Below are 12,824 nucleotides of genomic sequence, written 5' to 3'. Positions count from 1 at the left end.
AGTGAAGCCGAATGATGTGACCTAGCAATGATTACACAATCATAGGTTGTAATTACACTGATCGATAAATTGTACCTGCTTCCAAACCATTAAAAATATTTTCTCGCATTAAACAATCGAAGCACAGTAAGTTCTATAATATGTCTATGACTTACTATGTGTAGGACTCTGTGAGTTTATAGCCAAGTCTATGTGACGATTTCTTTATAGCATCTGGTGGCGTTTGATTACAAACTTCAGTCCGCAGCTTGTGGTCGTGCGGTAGCGTTCTTGCTTCCCACGCCCGGGTTCCCGGGTTCGATTCCCGGCGGGGTCAGGGATTTACTGTGCCTCGTGATCACTGGGTGTTGTGTGTTGTCCTTAGGTTAGTTAGGTTTAAGTAGTTCTAAGATCTAGGGGACTGATGACCATAGATGTTAAGTCCCATAGTGCTGAGAGCCATTTGAACCATTTTTTACAAACTTCAATGGTGATGGAAAACGATTGCCTTCATAGTCAGTACAAGAAATGTTTAGTCATATTAATTAAAGGCATCATTCTCTCTTAACATATCCCATAGCAGCTACGATTAATACACTCTGCTCATTAGACTCATTTATGGATGATTTATTTTTTGTTTGACATACGCTTTCCAAGATGTTAATACAATTTACTTTTTGACTAGCTGAATACCGGCATTACTCGCGTATCTACTTATTCCTTGCTCCTACTAGGCCAACTTCTCCTCCCCTCCCCCCCTTCCCCCCTCCTCTCTCTCCATCTGCTTCTTCACCTCCTCTGTCCGTCTCCTCGGCCTATCTCTGTCAATCTGCTCCTCCCCCCCCCCTCTGCCCTCTATCCATCTGCTCCTTCCTCCTCTGTCCATCTCCTCTTCTCTGCCCTTTATCCACCTCCTTCCCCTCTCTCCCTGTTCATCTTCTCCTCTTTCCTTTCTCTTTCCATCTCTATCCGTCCATTTCCCCCTCTTCTCTGACTGCATCTCGACTTCCTCCTATCTGTAGTATCTGCTCCTTTCCCCTCGCTGTCTGTACATCTCCTCATCCTCCTTTCCCTCTCCACGTCATTACACTCACCCCAGCAGGAGGCTGGTGGTTCTTACCCATACAGTATTTCTTTCCAGATTGTAACAAGTATGTGTAACAAATTTTATTGAAATCGTTCCAGGGGTTTAGAATAAGATATTTACTCGTTGCTTGGGCCGGATACGCACATGTCAAATATATTTCACATTTGTGTAACATATTTCACAGGTATTTGTATACATATTTGATTGTATATCTAGTGAATTTCATCCCGCAGCTTCATTCTCGCTCAACTCAATGTTTATGTATTATGTGCCGTAAAGTGATGTACAGGGCGATATTTTCCACCGTGCACAAACTCTAGGGATCGACTGATGAGAGGATACGGAACAAGAGAGGTCTAACGAACTTATGTTCCATGCTAGAGATCATTTATTCAATCATACTTCGTCATCGAGACAGCGGTCTAATATGCGCTGTACCATGCAGCCACAGTTACTTTATGTGTTGACAATGGTGTACGCGTCATAGCATGTTGTGTCTTCCATGTTGACATCGGCCAGGCTGCATCCGAACAGTCTCAAAGGCAACATGAATAAGCTGCTCTAATGTCTCCACATCTGGAATGGGCTCTGCATACACGATACTTTTGAGATGGCCCATAACCACAAATTGCACTGGTTAAGATCAGGTGAAGGACCATGCCATGCAACAGCACTCCCTCGCCCAATTCGCCGATCATGGAAAACACGATTGATATGCGTCCGGACGTCAACGGTGAAGTGGGCTGGAGCACCATAAAGTAGCAGCCACATAACCCACCGAATCATCAATGGCACTTCTTCCAGCAGGGGAGGCAGAGCCACCTGCAAGAAACGCCACAGTTTCGGCCTGTTGGGCGACATCCAAGAAAGACTGGTCCTAAAGTACAGTCGCCAGTTATCCCCGCCCACACATTCAGGCTGCACTGATGCTGATGTTTCGCTGTCACCATACCATGGCGGGTTTGGATACTTTTCCAAAGATGACTGTTACCAAGGTTGAAGATACCACTACGCAGAAAGGTGGCCTAATCTGTGAATTGGATGGGTGACACGTATTCTGGAATCTTGGTTGCCTGGTGAAGAAACCAGTGGCAAAACTGCTGCCGTCGTGGAAAGTCTGTCGCTAGTAAGTCCTGCACACGCTGTAAGTGATACATGTAGTAACAGTTGTCATAGAGAATGTTACACACAGTCGTCTGGTTTACCTGTATTGCCGGGCCAACTGCCTAGTACTGACAAGGTGGTCGCCTTACACATTATTAATCACATTTTCCTTCAAGTCTGGTGTCCGAACATATCGGGTAGGTCCTTCATGATTTCGTGCCTCCTGAAACGACCCTGTCTCAGACTAACGGCGAAACACTGATGCAAACGTTGAATGCTGTGGTTGTTGTTGGCTAGGAAAGGTCTTCTGATACAAACTTGCTGACCGCTGCCCGTTGTCATTTGCCTTTCTGTAAGGAAATACCATGTCGTCAAGCTCTCGATTCGAATACATAACCATTTTGTACTACGCTTTATAACATCCACTGCAAGGTGAGCTAGCAAGAGAAGTGAGGCCGACACTGGCTACTGTATGAGAAATGCGTCGTGAACATTCACACTTCAAAAAAAGTTTTGCATCACCCCCGGTTCGCAGAACTCCTGAAGATCGACGGTGATTACGGATATTGCATCACAGACAGAGTCCCTTTGACTGCTCAGAAATGTCGCTAAACCCGCCCACAGATGTAAACAAACATGCATGAGCAGCACCTATGAGACGGAGGGGGTCCGACAGACGTTCAGTTCCAGTCATTCCATCAGGAATGAGGTACATGGCTCTGGTTGCCTGTAGTTAAACCATGCCTAAACGGTCAATACCGCGGTTCGATCGCGTCCTCGTTGTTACTTTGTGCCAGGAAGGGATCTCAACAAGGAAAGTGTCCACGCGTCTCAGAGTGCACCAAAGCGATGTTGTTCGGACATGGAGTAGATACAGAGACAGGAACTGTTAATGACATCGCTCAGGCCGCCCAAGGTCCACTGCTGCAGTGGATGACCGCTACCTACGGATTATGACTAGGACGAACGCTGACAGCAACGCCACCATGTTGAATAATGCTTTCGCGCAGCCACAGGACGTCGTGTTACGAGTCAAACCGTGCGCAAAAGGGTGCATGATGCGCAATCTCACTCCCGACATCCATGGCGAGGTCCATCTTTGCAACCACGATACCATGCAAGGCGGTACAGATGTGCCCAACAACATAGTGAATGAACCGCTCAGGATTGGCATCACGTTCTCGTCACCAATGAATGGCGAATATGCCTTCAACCAGACAACCGTCGGAGACGTGTTTGGAGGCAACCCGGTCAGGCTGAACGCCTTAGACACACTGTCCAGCGAGTGCAGCATGGTGGAGGTACCCTGCTGTTTTGGGGTGGCATTATGTGTGGCCGACGTACGCCGCAGGTGGTTATGGAAGGCGCCGTAACGGCTGTACGATACGTGAATGCCGTACTCCGACCGATAGTGCAACCATATCGGCAGTTTATTTGCGAGGCATTCGTCTTCATGGACGAGAATTCACACCCCCATAGTGCATATCTTGTGAACGACCTCTTTGAGGACAACGATATTGCTCGACTAGAGTGACCAGCATGTTCTCCAGACATGAACAATATCGAGCATGCCTTGCATAGACAGAAAAAAGCTGTTTATCGACGACGTGACCCACCAACCACTTTGAGGGATCTACGCCGAATCGCCGTTGAAGGGTGGTACAATCTGGACCAACTGCGCCTAGATGAAGTTGTGGCATGTATCAATACAAGTGCAGGCATGTATCAATACAAGAGAACGTGCTACTGTGTATTAGAGATACCGGTATGTACAGCAATCGGGGCCATCACCCTTGAAGGTCTCGCTGTATGGTGGTACAACATGCAATGTGTGTTTTTCATGAGCAATAAAAAGGGCGGAAGTGATGTTTATGTTGATCTCGGAACCGAGGTGATGCAAAATTTTGTTGATTTGTGTAATTAGTAGTAAAGAGCTAATAAATTAAAATGTCATGCACGAAGCGGCAAGTTTTGACGCATTTCAGTGTTTACGACCTCATATCTCATACAGTGATATGCTTGTGTAGGTACATTCAGCAACTATACGTGGATACGGTGTTCGGAATGTGTTTCGAATAGAGCTAGCAGTAAAGAAGTAATAAATTAAAGCCCCATGCATGATGCTGCACCTTTTCAAGCATTTCTGTATTAGACCTAATATATCCTGAACTATTTGTCGTAGAATGGTATATTTTTGTAGGCAGAATTCAGCGGCAGATGTGGCGACTGTGTGCGAAATGTGTTGCTGATAGAGTTGGTAGCAACGAAGTAATAAATTTAAACTTCTTCCATGATGCGGTAACTTTTCCCACATCTCAGTGTTTATTACTTCTCTTCTTGTCCAAACTATTTATCGTCCATATTTCACTTCCATACATGGCTACTTTTAGAAACGACTTCCTGACACTTTAATCTACACTCGATGTTAAAAAATCTCTCTTCTCCAGAAACGCTTTCCTTGTTATTGCCAGTCTACATTTAATATCCTCTCTACTTCCACCATTAGCAGTTATTTTGCTCCCCAAATTGCAAAACTCCTTTACTACTTTAAGCGTCTCATTTCCTAATCTAATTCCCTCAGCATCACCCAGCTTAATTCGACTACATTCCATTATCCTCGTTTTGCTTTTTTTGATGTTGATCTTATATCCTCCTTTCAAGAGACTGTCCATTCCGTTCAACTGCTCTTCCAAGTACTTTGCTGTCTCTGGCAAAATTACAATGTCATCGGCGAACCTCAAAGTTTTATTTCTTCTCCATGGATTTTAATACCTACTCCGAATTTTTCTTTTGTTTCCTTCACTGCTTGCTCAATATACAGATTAAATAACATCGGGGAGAGCTCTTGATATTCATACAAGTGGTTCTCTTTTCTCCAAAAGTCTATCTAATTTTCCTGTAGGCAGTATCCATCTTACCACTAATGAGATAAGCATCTACATCCTTATATTTGTCCTCTAGCCATGCCTGTTTAGCCATTTTGGACTTCCCGTCGATCTCATTTTTGAGACGTCGGTATTTCTTTTTGCCTGCTTCATTTACTGCATTTTTTATATTTTCACCTTTCATCAATTAAATTCTATATTCTTCTGTCACCCAAGGATTTCTACTAGCCCTCGTCTTTTTACCTACATGATCCTCTGCTGCCTTCGCTACTACATCCCTCAAAGCTATCCATTCTTCGGCTACTGTATTTCTTTCCTCCATTCTTGTCAATTGTTCCCTTCTGCTCTTCCTGAAACAATGTACAACCTCTGGTTTAGTCAGATTATCCAGGTCCCATCTCCTTAAATTTCCACGTTTTTGCAGTTTCTTCCGTTTTAATCTAAGGTTCATAACCAATAGATAACATCTGCCCCTGGAAATGTCTTAATTTTTAAAACCTGGATTCTAAATCTCTGTCTTACCATTATATTATCTATCTGAAACCTGTCAGTATCTCCAAGCTTCTTCCATGTAAACAACCTTCTTTTATCATTCTTGAACCAAGTGTTAGCAATGATTAAGTTGTGCTCTGTGCAAAATTCTACCAGGCGGCTTCCTCTTTCATTCCTTACCCTCAATCCGTATTCACCTACTATGTTTCCTTTTCTTCCTTTTCATACTATCGAATTCCGGTCACCCATTACTATTAAATTTTCGTCTCCCTTCACTAACTGAATAATGTCTTTTATCTCATGATGCATTTCTTCAATTTCTACGTCATCTGCAGAGCTAGTTGGCATATAGACTTGCACTACTGTCTTAGGCGCGGGCTTCGTGTCTATCTTGGCCACAATACTGCGTTCACTATGTTGTTTGTAGTAGCTTACCTGCACTCCTATTTTTTGTTCATTATTAAACCTACTCCTGCATTACCCTATTTGATTTTGTATTTATAACCCTGTATTCACCTGAGCAAAAGTCTTGTTGCTAATGCCACCGAACTTCGCTAATTCCCACTATATCTAACTTTAACCTATCCATATCCCTTATTAATTTTTCTAACCCACCTGCCCGATTAACGGATCTGACATTCCACGCTCCGATCCGTAGAACGCCAGTTTTCTTTCTCCTGATAACGACGTCCTCTTGGGTAGTCCATGCCCGGATATCCGAATGGGGGACTATTTTACCCCCGGAATATTTTACCCAAGAGGATGCCATCGTCATTCATCCATACAGTAAAGCTGCATGCCCTCGGGAAAAATTACAGCCGTAGTTTCCCCTTTGCTTTCAGTCGTTCGCAGTACCAGCACAGCAAGGCTGTTTTGGTTAGTGCTACAAGGCCAGATCAGTCAATCATCCAGACTGTGGCCCCTGCAACTATTGAAAAGGCTGCTGCCCCTCTTCAAGAGTCATACGTTTGTCTGGCCGCTGAACAGATACCCCTCCGTTGGGGTTGCACCTACGGTACGGCTGTCTGTATCGCTGAGGCACGCAAGCCTCCCCCAAAACGGAGAGGTCTGTATGAGTAACAAGAAAAAAATGAAAGTAGCGGCAGCTGATGAATGTAGACTCAGATACTGACTATATAGTTTTATACACTGTACTTCATTAACAACAAACCAAAGTAACATTTACAATTGATGCTGTTGTTGTTGTATTCTTCAGTCCAGAGACTGGTTTGATGCAGCTCTCAATGCTACTCTCACCTGCACAAGGTTCATCTACAAGTAACTACTGGAACCTACATCCTTCTGAGTCTGATTTGTTTATTCATCTCTGGGTCTCCACCCATAATTTGTACCCTCCACGCTGCCCTCCAGTACTAAATTGGTGATCCCTTGATGCCTCAGAACATGTCCTACCAACCGAGCCTTTCTTCTAGTCAAGTTGTGCCACAAATTCCTCTTCTCATCAATTCCATACAGCACCTCTTCATTAGTTACGTGATCTACCCATCCAATCATCACCATTCTTCAGTAGAACCACATTTTTAAAGCTTCTATTCTCTTCTTGTGCAAACTAGTTATTAATCCGTGTTTCACTTCCATACATGACTATACTCCATTCAAATACTTTCAGAAATGTCTTACTGACATTTTAATGTATACTCGCTGTTAACAAAATTCTCTTCTTCAGAAACGCTTTCCTTGTCATTGCCAGTATACATTACATCCTCTCTACTTCGACCATCATCAGTTATTTTGCTCCCCAGATAGCAAAACTCATTAACCACTTTAAGCGTCTCATTTATAATGTAATTCCATCAACATCACCTGATTTAATTCGACTACATTCCATTATCCTCCTCTTCCTTTTTATGTTCATCTGATATTCTCCTTTCAAGACAATGTCCATTCCGTTCAGCTCCGCTTCCAGGTCTTTTGCTGTCTCGGACAGAATCACAATGTCATCGGCAAACCGCAAAATTTTTATTTCTTCTCCATTGATTTTATTTCCTACTTCAGAATTTTCTTTTGTTTCCTTCACTGCTTGCTCAATATACAGATTGAATAACATCGGGGATAGGCTACAACACTTTCTCACTCCCAGCCCAAACACTGCTTACCTTTCATGCCCCCCCCCCCCCCCCCCAATCTTATAACTGCCATCCAGTTTCTGTACAAGTTGTAAATAGCATTCGCTCCCTGTGTTTTACCCCTACCACCTTCAGAATTTGAAAGAGAGTATTTCAGTCAACATTGTCAAAAGCTTACTCTAAGTCTACAAATGTAGAGATGTAGATTTGCCTTTCATAAGATAATTCGTAGGGTCAGTATTGCCTCACGTGTTTCAACATTTCTACGGAAGAATTCGTGTTAGTATTTTGCCGCTGTGCCTTACTGAACTTATAGTTCGGTAATTTTCACAACTGTCTACACCTGCTTTGTTTGGGATTGAAATTTTTAGCCGGTCTCTGTGGTCGAGTGGTTCTAGGCGCATCAGTCCGGAACCTCGCTGCCGCTGCGGTCGCAGGTTCGAATCCTGCCTCGGGCATGGATGTGTGTGATGTCCTTAGGTTAGTTAGGTTTAAGTAGTTCTAAGTTCTAGGGGACTGATGACCTCAGAAGTTAAGTCCCATAGTGCTCAGAGCCATTTGTACCATTTTTTTCGGCATCAAATACATCGCCCTTGTATAGGCCCTCTACATACTCTTTCACCCTTTCTACTTTCCCTTCTATGCTTGGAACTGGTTTTCCATCCGAGCTCTTGGTATTCATACAAATGGTTCTCTTCTCTCCAAATGTCTCTTAATTTTCCTGTAGGCAGTATCTATCTTACTCCTAGTGATATACGCCTCTACATCCTGACATTTGTCCTTTAGCCATCCTTGCTTAGCCATTTTGCACTTCCTGTCGACCTCATTTTCGAGTTGTTTTTATTCCTTTTTGGCTGCTTCATTTACTGCATTTTTATGTTTTCTCCTTTGATCAATTAAATTCAGTATCTCTTTTGTTACCCAAGGAATTTTACCATCCCTCGTCTTTTTACCTACTTGATCCTCTGCTGCCTTCACTATTTCATCTCTTAATGCTACCCATTCTTATTCTACTGTATTTCTTTCCCCGATCTTCTCAATCGCTCCGTGGTGAGTGTCCGCAACTGCCCCTGGAAATGTCTTACAATTTAAATCGTGGTTTCCAAATCGCTGTCTTACCATTGTATAATCTATCTGGCACGTTCCAGTGTCTCCAGGCCTCTTCCATGTATACAAACTTCTTTCATGATTTTTAAACTGAGTGATGATTAAGTTATGCTCTGTGCAAAATTCTATCAGGCGGCTTCATCTTTCATTCCTTACCTCCATTTGTAACCTCCCCACAAAAAAATGTAAATGAAAATGAGCCAAGCGTAATCTCCCCAAAGAATTGTTTATTTTTAAAATATTAACCAAGCGTAAACTCCCCACAAAATATGTATTTTAAATTATAGGAAACCAAGAACCAAATGTAACCTCCGCACAGAATATTTAATTGAGTAATTAACCATGAACCAAGTGTAACCTCGCCACAAAAAAATTATAATTAAATGAATTTTTAAATATTGTAACCTCTGAACAAAATTGGCTCCCATTTATAGTCTGTGTGCAGAAATGCATTCACATTTAATGTTCCCACAAAATTCTTTTCTCATTTAATGTCAAGTTCGAAACAGAAAAATTCCTAAACACCAAAATAATAAAAAAGTTTAGTAACCTGATAAATTTTATGAGGACAGCAGCGCTGCCCTTCGGCCCTGTATTCTGAATAAAAAAAGCAAAACTCCTTACCTCAATAAAAACTGCAATTATATCTGCTCTTAATTAGATATTTTTCGACACAGCTTCGTGCAATGCCGGCGTGTATATATATATATATATATATATATATATATATATATATATATATATATATATATTTATTCTTGGAAGGAATGATCATGCATTGGAAATATTCTTTAAATTGAAATGAATGCTTTTCTGTAAAAGAGTTACTTTATATTATAAAAATTATTATTGGGGCATTTTTTGGAACAAATTAAATGATAATTAACATACATTATTAAATATGCGCAAGGCTGCTTCTTTACCTTCTACAACAATACTCATCCTCCAGAGTCCTGACCAGAGTCCCGAGCAGAGCACACAGCCGACACATGCCGACTCACGCAGACTACACCAGACTACTACTGTCGACTCGCACAGACAAGCGCAGACTAGCGACAAGCAACAACTAACAACAAACTACTCTCTGGTCAGAGATTCTGTCATACCTCGCCCATCGCCGGCAAAGCATACGTCATACACATTCCATATTAATTTACAACTTCCTTTTCCTGCTATCAAATTCCTGTCCCCCATTACTGCTAAATTTTCGTATCCCTTCAATATCTCAATTTTTTTTTATCTCTTCTTACAAGTCTTCAATGTCTTCGTCGTCACCCACGGGGAGTGGCCGTGCGGTTTAGAGCACCACGTCATGGATTGCATGGCCTGTCCCACCGGAGATTGGAATCCTCCCTTTAGCGTGGGTGTGGGTGTTGTTCTTTGCGTAGATTACTTTAAGTAGTGTGTAAGTCTAGGGACCTATGATTTCAGCAGTTTAGCTTCTTAGGAATTCACACATATTTGAACATTTTTTTCTTCGGCGTCTGGAGCTACTTGGCATATAAGCTTGTGCTACTGTGGTAGGCGTGGGTTTCGTGTCTATCTTGGCCACAATACTGCGTTCACTATGTTGTTTGTAGTAGCTTACCTGCACTCCTATTTTTTGTTCATAATTAAACCTACTCCTGCATTACCCTATTTGATTTTGTATTTATAACCCTGTATTCACCTGAGCAAAAGTCTTGTTCCTAATGCCACCGAACTTCGCTAATTCCCACTATATCTAACTTTAACCTATCCATATCCCTTTTTAAATTTTCTAACCCACCTGCCCGATTAAGGGATCTGACATTCCACGCTCCGATCCGTAGAATGCCAGTTATTTTTCTCCTGATAACGAGTCCTCCAAAGTTGTTCCCTCCCTGAAATCCGAATAGGTGACTATTTTATCTCCGGAATATATACCTATGAGAACGCCATCATTATATTACCATACAGTAAAGCAGCAGGCTCCGGGAAGAATTACGGCTGTAGCTTCCCCTTGCTTTCAGCTGTTCGCAGTACCAGCACACCAAGGACGTTTTGGTTAATGTTACAAGGCAAGATCAGTCGGTCATCATGACTGTTGCCCCTGCAACTATTGAAAAGGCTGCTGCTCCTCTTCAGGAACCACACATTTGTCTGGCCTCTCAAAAGTTACCCCTCCGTTGTGGTTGCATTTACGGTACGGCTATCTGTATCGCTGAGGCACGCAAGCCACCTGACCACCCCACGATGAACATCCATGGTTCATGAAGAGCGGGGGGGGGGGTGGGAGGGAGGAGGAGGGGGGGAGATTTACAACTATAGAATACAAAATATTGGACGAACAAAGAAACGTAGCCGAAAATTAAGGACAGCAGCGAACAACTGAGTAAACTTACATTCTGTACTGTATCATATACATGTAGAGTGTAAAATTGATAATTTATAGATAAATTTCGGAAAACAGAAGGTTTAGAATTATACTAAAATCATTACGAGTGCTTAAATAACCTGCTACCATCTTGCCTGTGTTCATTTGTTTGTCAGAGCTGTGACCCCGTAAGTGCGAGCAGCGAGTGGTCGCATTTCCGTAGTGTCCGAAAAATTTATAAGCACAATATCGAAGACATGTTTTTCGCTCGTATCAGCAACGAATACTTAGAAAATATTTCGACGAGTTAGCTAGCTTGTGAACTCAGAACAATTAACGCTAGGTGAACAGGATAGTACTTTCAAACATTTCTGCAATCACTTGTGAATTATTTGAACTTGTAGTTCAAATTTCATTTTAAAACAAACGCTGATGAAATTTTGAGTTACTTTTTAGGTTTTAGTGGGTTTTATACGTTAGCACCTGTAACATGGCATACTGATCTTTTTTACTACAGTTTTAATGCTTTCACACAGTCGTTATGTTGGTTCAGTGTAGAAATGACAATAATAAACTGAGTTTATATTTAAATCAAAAGCACTGTGAGTTGTGAAAATTAACTGTTTTCACCACATAATCATGCATGCAAATTTAGTTATTGAACTTTAGTATTAATTACCTAGGGTAACTCCCACAAATACTTTTGGTTGACCCCTAGACAGTAACTTGGGCAATTGTTGAAAACCAGCAATGCATTGTTTAACAGAAGAACAGTGTATTAGACTAACATCTATCGATCTATTCTTCGTTACTTCAGTTTATTATTCCTTAAGTCGTACTTGTATGCACAATACTACAATCAATGATTTCTTTTGAATTTTCATTTTTATATTGATAAATAGTACAGTCACACACGACAATTCGATTACATAACTCACGGAACAGTGCAAGGTGACTGCCATTACTCCTCCATTATTATTCACAGTAGACTATTATCCATCATCTCGACGTGCCTAGTATTAATTGTTCTGTGCTTTGTGTGGTTGTGTTGACTTACTAGATCTTGCTCCATGTAAATTCATTTGAGTGAACATTGTGCAGTGAAACAACTTTAACATATTACCATTAACATTTCTATTGAATCTCTTTACAACTAATGTTTTCAAAGTAGATATCAACGAATAGCGTTTAATTTCGTGTTTTTGCACTATCTTCTTGAAACGATCCTTACCATCTCTGTCCGTAAATGATTCAGAATCCAACAGCGACTTGTTTCGTATATTTTTCTAAATGTATCCCTAACCACGGTACCAGTTTTAATCTTTAGAGAGGCAGCCCATGCGTATTTGGAGTAGATGTCAATGTTCAACTCTTCAGCTGCGGAATCTTGAATCCTAGTTACGATAACAGCAAGTTCTCACTGGAATGAAGCTTCAAGAATAAAATATTTCTGTGTATAATGTGCCAGCGTCTCGGGCTCGCTTCGCAGAGGTGGCATTAAGTAGCTACTTAACTAGCATATCGTATTTTGATTGTTGATCACCAGTAATATTATTCAGAGGAGAACGTTAAGTAAGTGGATGTCATCACTTTCATGTTAACTTACGCAATGTAAACAGTGAACGGAAGGAAGACTGTCTGAGGTCATGAGTGGTATGCGTTCCATATGGATTTAGCGTTTTTAGTGACATCTCATGGCAATGATGGAAACATATCGTGATGTAAGTAATGCGTTTACAACCAATGTG

Source organism: Schistocerca cancellata, chromosome 6 (assembly GCF_023864275.1).
Source record: "Schistocerca cancellata isolate TAMUIC-IGC-003103 chromosome 6, iqSchCanc2.1, whole genome shotgun sequence".
In the NCBI taxonomy this organism is placed as follows: domain Eukaryota; kingdom Metazoa; phylum Arthropoda; class Insecta; order Orthoptera; family Acrididae; genus Schistocerca; species Schistocerca cancellata.
The sequence above is the reverse complement of the archived record's forward strand: the minus strand, read 5'-3'. Positions refer to the sequence as shown.